Below are 7,963 nucleotides of genomic sequence, written 5' to 3' on the forward strand. Positions count from 1 at the left end.
GGTTCTCCACCTTCCTACCTGAGTGCCCCTGGGGGGTTGTTCTCCACCTGCCTACCTGAGCGCCCCTGGGGGGTTCTCCACCTGCCTACCTGAGTACCCCTGGGGGGTTCTCCACCTTCCTACCTGAGTGCCCCTGGGGGGTTCTTCACCTGCCTACCTGAGTGCCCCTGGGGGGTTCTCCACCTTCCTACCTGAGTACCCCTGGGGGGTTCTTCACCTGTCTACCTTTCTTCTCTTAGTGTTCATCTCAGTGCTTCTGCACACTCACTTTCTGAGACACCTCTTCAACTTCATTGTAAATTCTTGGTCCTGAATTATTTTTGTGTGGGGTATTACAGTTTTACTTTCCAAGAAGTGGTTTGGTCATTCTTACTTTCTGTCTTTCTCCTCCCTCTCTTCCTCCCTTCTTCTCTCCCTCCCTCCCTTTCTTCCTTCCTTCCTTTTCTGGGTTCTAGTTTTATAGAGAAAATATCTCTCATCTCTCTGAAGACACCATTGAAGTCCCTTAAAAGCCTTTTCCTCTCTGTCCCACGTTTTCTATTTCTGATGGATTTCCTATTTTTTGCTTGTTTTAGTCTCTGAATGGTTGGGGGTCGGTGCCCATGCACCCCGACCTGGTTTGAAAGCTGACTGGGAAGACAACGCAGAGCATACTGAGCTTAAACACGCAGGTCTGGGATGCTTGGAGAAGACTCACTAATCTCAGGCTGAGCAAACAGAGAAAGTGCAGCCCCTCGCTGGCTCCTTCAGAAGGCTTTTATTGATTTTTAACAAAGGCATATAAGCAAAAATGCCAAAAAATAGGGTTGAAAGAACCCCAAGAACCCAGGAAGATTGGATGGAGAGGCTGGGTAAAAAGTAGAGGGTTGCTAATAGACCAGACAGATGATGGTGTATTTAGAAAGGCGGAGGGAGAAACCAGTTCTATCCCCACAGGGGAAGTGAGCCAGGTTTCCTAATCTAACTGCATATCAGAAGTTCAGAGAGCTTAACCCTCCCACCTGTTGACTCCTGTATGCACACATCCAGTCCAGCCTGTCTGAGTGCCCACGGGCTCCTTTCATCTTCTGTGCTTTTGATGAGCCCCAGGGATTGCACACCTCCGTGCTTTCCCCTGGATGCCCTAGGACTTGAGGTGGGTTGCCCTGCTGAGAAGTCAACCTACCAACCTCCCACAAAGAATGAGTAACCAAAACCCAAATGGAAGCTGTGTGTGAGTGTGAGCATGTAATGTGTGTGACTGTGCACGAGTGTGAGCATGTGAGGGGGGTATGAGCATCTGTGAGTGTGCATGTGTGTGTGAACCTGTGTGAGTGTGCCAGTGTGTATGAATGTGTGTGAGTGTCCATGTGAGTGTATGTGAGTGCATGTGAGCATGAGGAGTGCATGTGAGGTGGTGTGAGCCTGTGTGAGTGTACTTATGAGTGTAAGTGTGTACTTGTGTGTGCATGAGGGCATGTGGGTGTGCATGGGAACATATGAACCTGGGTGTGTGTGAATGTACATACACGTGTGAGTGTCCTTATGTGTGTGCGCATGTGAGTGTGTGTGTGAGCCTGTGTGTGTGTGTATGAATGTGAATGTGTGCATGTGTGTGTGCATGTGAGTGTGTGTGTGAGCCTGTGTGTGTATGAATGTCAATGTGTGCATGTGAGTGTGCATATGAGTGTCTGTGTGTGAATGGGAGTGTGCATGGAAGCATGAGCGTGTGGTGGGTGTGCCCGTTCACTGTGGTTCCCTGCAGGTAACCAGGCACTAAGCCAGTCACTGGGCCTGACGGCTTCCTCAAAACTGCTCTTTTCCCTTTGGTCCTTCAGTCCTGCCCTCGCTGCTGGATGCCTCTATCAGGTCAGTATCTCTAGAGAAAAAACTCCAGCATCCCGAAGGCTGGGGGAGAAGCCATCCTGGGGCTGCAGGGGTGTCTCCCGGGCATCTGCTGGTCCCTGGCAGACTTTCCCTGTGGCCCGAGGCCTGGTTCTGCCTTCCCTGAGCGCAGGGCCCACATCTCCAAGCGTCCTCAAATTCGCAGGTTGCCCCACCCTCCCCTTTGCCTGTTGGCCTCCTGGGTCTACTGCTTTCTCTGCCTTCCCTCCTCTCCTGTTTTCTTTGCCTTTGTGGATTTATATATTTTTCCCTTTCACTTTTATCTGACAGGATTTGCAGAAGTGATGGAAACAAAGCCTGCATCTCATTTCGCCACTTTTAACCACTGTCCCTTTATTGTTGTTCCAAGGGTCACATCATGACCAGTCAGGAGAATTCACCATCACTTAATTATCCACCCACAAAAGAATTTCCAGGTTGTTCTCAATCTTTTGATGTTTTACATGTAGCAAATGCTTCAGTGAAATTCCATCTAAATAGAGGTTTTTATTTCTGTTAAATTATTTCTCCCGGGACAAATTCCCAGGAGAAATTTGGGAGCTTTTCTCCTACTTCTTTCCTTCCCGTGGCTGCCCTGAGCTGAGGACATGCTCACAAGTCCTTGGGACAGGCTGAGGAGGGGCCAGGCAGGCTACAGGCAGCTCGGCGCTCACTCTGGGAAGGGCTGGCAGTGTGGGTTTTGTGGCAATGGTGACACTGGGACTGCAGAAAGGAGCAGGTTGCATGGATGAGGACAAGGAGGGGCCTCTGCAGTGACATTTAATCACTGGACATTAACAGGGGACATCTGTCATGCCTTTCAGTGAGGAGCCTGGGCTTGCAGCCCCAGGATGGCAATATGTTCTGGGCCTCATAATCACTTGAAAAATACCACTTTTGCAGAGGTTCTTCCAGCATTTGTTGCAAATCCTTCTATTTTATTACAGAAATCCCAGGCAAATCCTTCAGGGAGGGGACTTTCTATTAACACGTAGCTGGTAAGTGAAAGATAAAACAAACGAGAGAACCCAAGCCAGATCTCAAATGGTCACACCCTTGCCCTGTGAATACAGGGTAACCGGGCAGATGACAGGACAGCCTCAGAGCTCTGCCCTGCGACACTATTTCAAAAGGCACAACTGAAACCCCAGCCCAGCACCCAGCCCAGCCCTGGGTGCTCCCCTTTCATCCCTGCCCTTCCCTTCCCTGGCTCTCACTTCCCCCTTTTCAACACTAAGGAGACTTGAATCAGTGCTTGTGCTCCAGCAGCACCCGGGGACCCTGCAGAAACACCCAGCCCTGTCTCCCCCCACAGCACACTGCAGGCTGGTACTTGAAACGCAGGAAAGGGACTCTTTGCCATGCCTCTCTTTCACTTTCTTGGCTTTCATCCTTGGTTAACGGTATCACCAACAGAAGGTTTTCTCCTGATAAAGTTACCAGTCATTGTTATTCTAAATGGCTATTTCAAGCAGGGCACTGCTGGACAGGCCCTACCCAGGCTGTGAGAGCCTCTGTGCCGCCATCTGGAGTTGTTTATACTGTCAGAGATAAAGTTAGAAAACTGGACGCTCCAAAGACTATGGTGCCAGGCAAGGACCCAGTGAACGGAGTGTGTTTGGTAATGCACTTAGTAGTGACTAACTGTGACTTTAGCCTAAAGTAGGAGCGCTTTGAAGATATTATCACTTTAAGATAGGGGGATATTGCATAACCTTGTAACCTATGGGGGGGGAATCTGTTAGACATATACTATAGTGATAGACAATGTTACTACTGCTTACTGTGAGAATACGAGAATAACAAAAGGAAACAGGAGGGCAGAACACCTCTTTGGGGAGATATCCTTGCTGCCCTCCCCTGGATTTTCTGTAAATAAATGTGAAACTGTTGATTTCTTGTCCTCTTTTCTGCTGATTGGCATGGGTGACAGGAGGACAGACTCCTTAGTCTGGCAACAGCAATAGCAGTAACTATTTTCCTAGGAAGGTTCCTCTTCTTTTTAAAGGCAGGTTTCTTGGGATATAATTGAAAAGCAGTAAACTCCTCCCCTTTATATGTACAGTGTCACAAACTCATCAGTCTGGGAGGTCCATGCCCTCAGTAGCCACTTGGCTTAGCTTCCCTGCAAGCAGAGCCTGAGGCAGGGATGCAGTGCCTCTGATTTCCTGAGGGGAAGGGAGCAAGTCAGGCTGCACAGGCAGTGGGAGGAAGGAAGCAGGGCCCTAAGAAGGGGACATGCTTGAGGACCCTTCAGAGGGAAGCCAGAACCTGCAGGCATTTTGGAGTCCAGTGTCTCTGCCAGCTTAGGGTAGTTCTCCAGGGAAGGATGCCTAGGGAGCCTGCCCCTGCCAGCTCTCACAGCAGCCCTAGCCAGGAGCAGGCATGTGATCAGGCACTGATCCCACAGCCACACTTCTGCAGGGTTGGGGCACTTATCACGCACAAAATCGTCCTGGGAAACAGCAGTCTGGAAGGAAGCTTGCCAGGCTTCTCAGCAGTGGGAAGGAGCTTGGTTGGAGCCCAGACCGGGCATCTACTGTACATTTTGGTGTGAAGGCAAAGTAGGTGAACATTTCACCTCTCCTTCTGCATGCTAAAAGAACATGTATGTTGGAAAGAAGTTCCTATGTTACTTATTTTCTAAACATTCATTTAGGCTGGGCACAGTGACTCAGGCCTGTAATCCCAGCACTCTGAGAGGCCAGAGTGGGTGGATCCTTTGAGCTGAGGAGTTCAGACCAGTCTGAGCAAGAGTGAAACCTCGTCTCTACTAAAAATCAAAAAACTAGCTGGGCATTGTGGTGCGTACCTATAGTTCCAGCTACCTGGAAGGCTGAGGCAGGTAAGTCATTTGAGCCCAGGTGTTTGAGGTTGCTGTGAGCTAGGTTGAGGCCACAACACTCTAGGTTGGGACAATGGAGGGAGACTGTCAAAAAAAATCATTTAGACTTATAGAAGAAATATTTTTGTTGACTTTTGCAAAAAGGTCTTGGAAATTCATAAAATATAAAATGTAAAAAAGGACTTAAAAAACCAGCACACTATACCCTGTGACTGCATTAATGTACACAGCTATGATTTAATAAAAAAATAAAAAGACTCAAAACTTGGGCACAAGCCTCCTGCCGTTTCTCCTCTCTTCCCCTCCAGGGGACCATGTTATGGAATGTACCATGAATAATGCACTTAATGGTGGTCATTAATGTCCTGCCTGTAAGCCTGGATTAAAGTGCACTCCTACCAATGGACATATACTGTCTACACATACAGGATAAACATCTTCCTAAAACATAATCTAGGAAACAATTCCCTGAATTTGAGAAAACTGGTTTCATTTGAGTAGGATTAATTCCCCCCGGTGGATGTGAAGAGGCTGTGCTAAATCGGTCCGAAGTAACTGTAAAACCCATCTGTGTATTTATGTGTGTAGGTATATCTGCCTCTCTGTCCATCTGCCATGCAGTTTGTTTTTAAGGCACTTTAAAATGACATTCAGAATGGAAATAGATTGGTTATCAGTTTTTGTTCAGAGTTGTCAGGAGAATTTCTGAAATGTACATTTTCCGAATTTACCTCATTTTTAGTTTCACGGCTGTATTTATTAAACAAGGCATCTCTAGTAGTTCTTAATATATGGTAACAAGCAAGGTGCCTCTAAGAAGGAGAAAAAGAGGTATAATTGTCATTTGATAGGACCAAGGAAAGCCCTTTTGATTATACCTTCTCGAAAATAAACAAATGGAAGTCTATAAAAACTGGATAAGGAATAACCTCGCATGTCAGGTGTTATTTTTTTCTTTCTGAGACATAATTTCACTTTGTCACCCTCAGTAGAGTGCCCTGGCATCATACCTCACAGCAAACTCTTGGGCTCGAGCAATCCTTTTGCCTCAGCCTCCTGCGTAGCTGTGACTATAAGCACTCCCCACAATGCCTGGCTAGTTTTTATTTTTAGAGACAAGGTCTCCCTCTCCTGAGCTCAGGTAATCCACAGGCATTGGCCTCCTAGAGCACTAGGACTACAGGCGTGAGCCACTTCCCCCGCCTATTCTTTGTTTTAGCAAATTGAAAGAGAACTGAGTTAGGATGGCAGCTGACAGATGACCAACCAAAATTGAGATCTGGGGCATGGAATCAGAAAGGGGTTCACATTGAGTGGCTTTATTTTATTTTACTTTATTTATCCACCATTAAGTGCATTTTATTTTGACAGAATCTCATTCTGTCACCCAGTGTGGAGTGTCATGGCATCATCAGAGCTCACAGCAACCTCTTGGGCTCAAGCAATCCTCCTGCCACAGCCTCCTGAGCACCTGGGACTACAGGCACCCACCACAATGTCCGGTTAGTTTTTCTATTTTTAGTAGAGATGGGGTCTTGCTCTTGCTCAGGCTGGTCTCGAACTCCTGAGTTCAAAGAATCCACCTGCCTTGGCCTACCAGAGTGCTGGGATTACAGGTGTGTGCCACCGTGTCTGACCATTGTTTTTCTTTTTAAAAATTGGCAAAAAGTACAGAGACTTCTCCTATACATCCCCCCTCCTCCACTGCTTCCCTTGTTATTAACATCTAGCTTTCCCAGGGAGCATTTGTTACAATTGATGACCCAATATTGGTACTTTTCTTTTGAGACTGAGTCTCAAGCTGTCACCCTGGATAGAGTGCTATAATGTCACAGCTCACAGCAACCTCCAACTCTTGGGCTTAAGTGATTCTCTTGACTCAGCCTCCCAAATAGCTGGGACTACAGGGGCCTGCCACAACATGCAGCCTTTTTTGGGGGCGGGGGCTGTTTACAGTTGTCATTGTTTTAGCTGACCCGGGCCGGGTTTGAACCTGTCAGCCTCGGTGCATGTGGCTGGCACCCTGCCCACTGAGCTATGGGTGCCACATATTGGTACATTTATTAACTAAAATAAATGCATGGTTTACGTCAAGATCCAGTTTATGGCCGAATTCATTGTGTTGTACATTCTGGACAAATGCATTATGTTATGTATCCGCCATTATAGGATCATGTACAATAGTTTTACTTCCCTAAAAATCCTTTGTCCTATACCTAGTCATCCCTCCCGCCCTCCTCCCACATTCCTGGAAACCCCTGATCTTTTGCTGACTCCACAGTTAAGCTTTTTCCAGAATGTCATAAAGTTGGAATCCTATAGTTCATAGCTGTTTCAGATTGGCTTCTTTAATTACCAACACATTCTTGAGCTCCCTCCATGTCTCTTCATGGCCAGATAACTCATTTCTTTTTATCATTGAATGATATTCTGTAGTCTGGACATAGCAGTTTATTTACATATTCACCAATTGAAGGATCATCTTGATTGCCTCTAGTTTTTGGCTACTATGAAACGGCTGCTATAAACATACATATGAAAAAACATCCACATTCAATTTTTTATGAGGGCATGAATTATCAACCCAATTGGGTGAACAGCAGAGAGTGCGATTGTGGGATTGAATGCTTAGTTTTGTAATAAACTGTCAAGCCGTCTTCCAAAGTGGCAGCACCATTCTGTATGCTCCACATCCCTGTCTGCACTTGGTGTTGTCAGTGTTTTGGGTTTTAATCACTCTAAGAGGTGTGCTATGTACCTCACAGTTGTTTTAATTTGCAATTTCTTAATGACACATGATATTGAGCATCATTTCATCTGATTGTTTGCCCCTCTTCCTTTTTTGTTGAGGCAGAGTCTCTCTGTCTCCCTGGGTAGAGTTGCCATGGCCTCATCATAGCTCACAGGAACCTCAGACTCTTGAGCTCGAGAGATCTTCTTGCCTCAGTCTGTCTTTCTTTCTTTCTTTTTTTTTTTTGTAAAGGCAGGGGTCTTGCCCTTGCTCAGGCTGGTCTTGAACTCCTGAGCTCAATGATCTGCTGGCCTTGACCTCCCAAAATACTAGGATTATAGGCGTGAGCCACCATGCCTGGCCAAGGCCAGGTTTATTTTTTTTATTTTTTTATTTTTTTTTAGACGGACCCTCAAGCTATCCCCCTGGGTAGAGTGCCATGGCATCATAGCTCACAGCAACCTCCAACTCCTGGGCTCAAGCGAGTCTCCTGCCTCAGCCTCCCAAGTAGCTGGGACCACAGG

Source organism: Otolemur garnettii, unplaced genomic scaffold, assembly GCF_000181295.1.
Source record: "Otolemur garnettii isolate 467f Iridium unplaced genomic scaffold, OtoGar3 scaffold00197, whole genome shotgun sequence".
Lineage (NCBI taxonomy): Eukaryota > Metazoa > Chordata > Mammalia > Primates > Galagidae > Otolemur > Otolemur garnettii.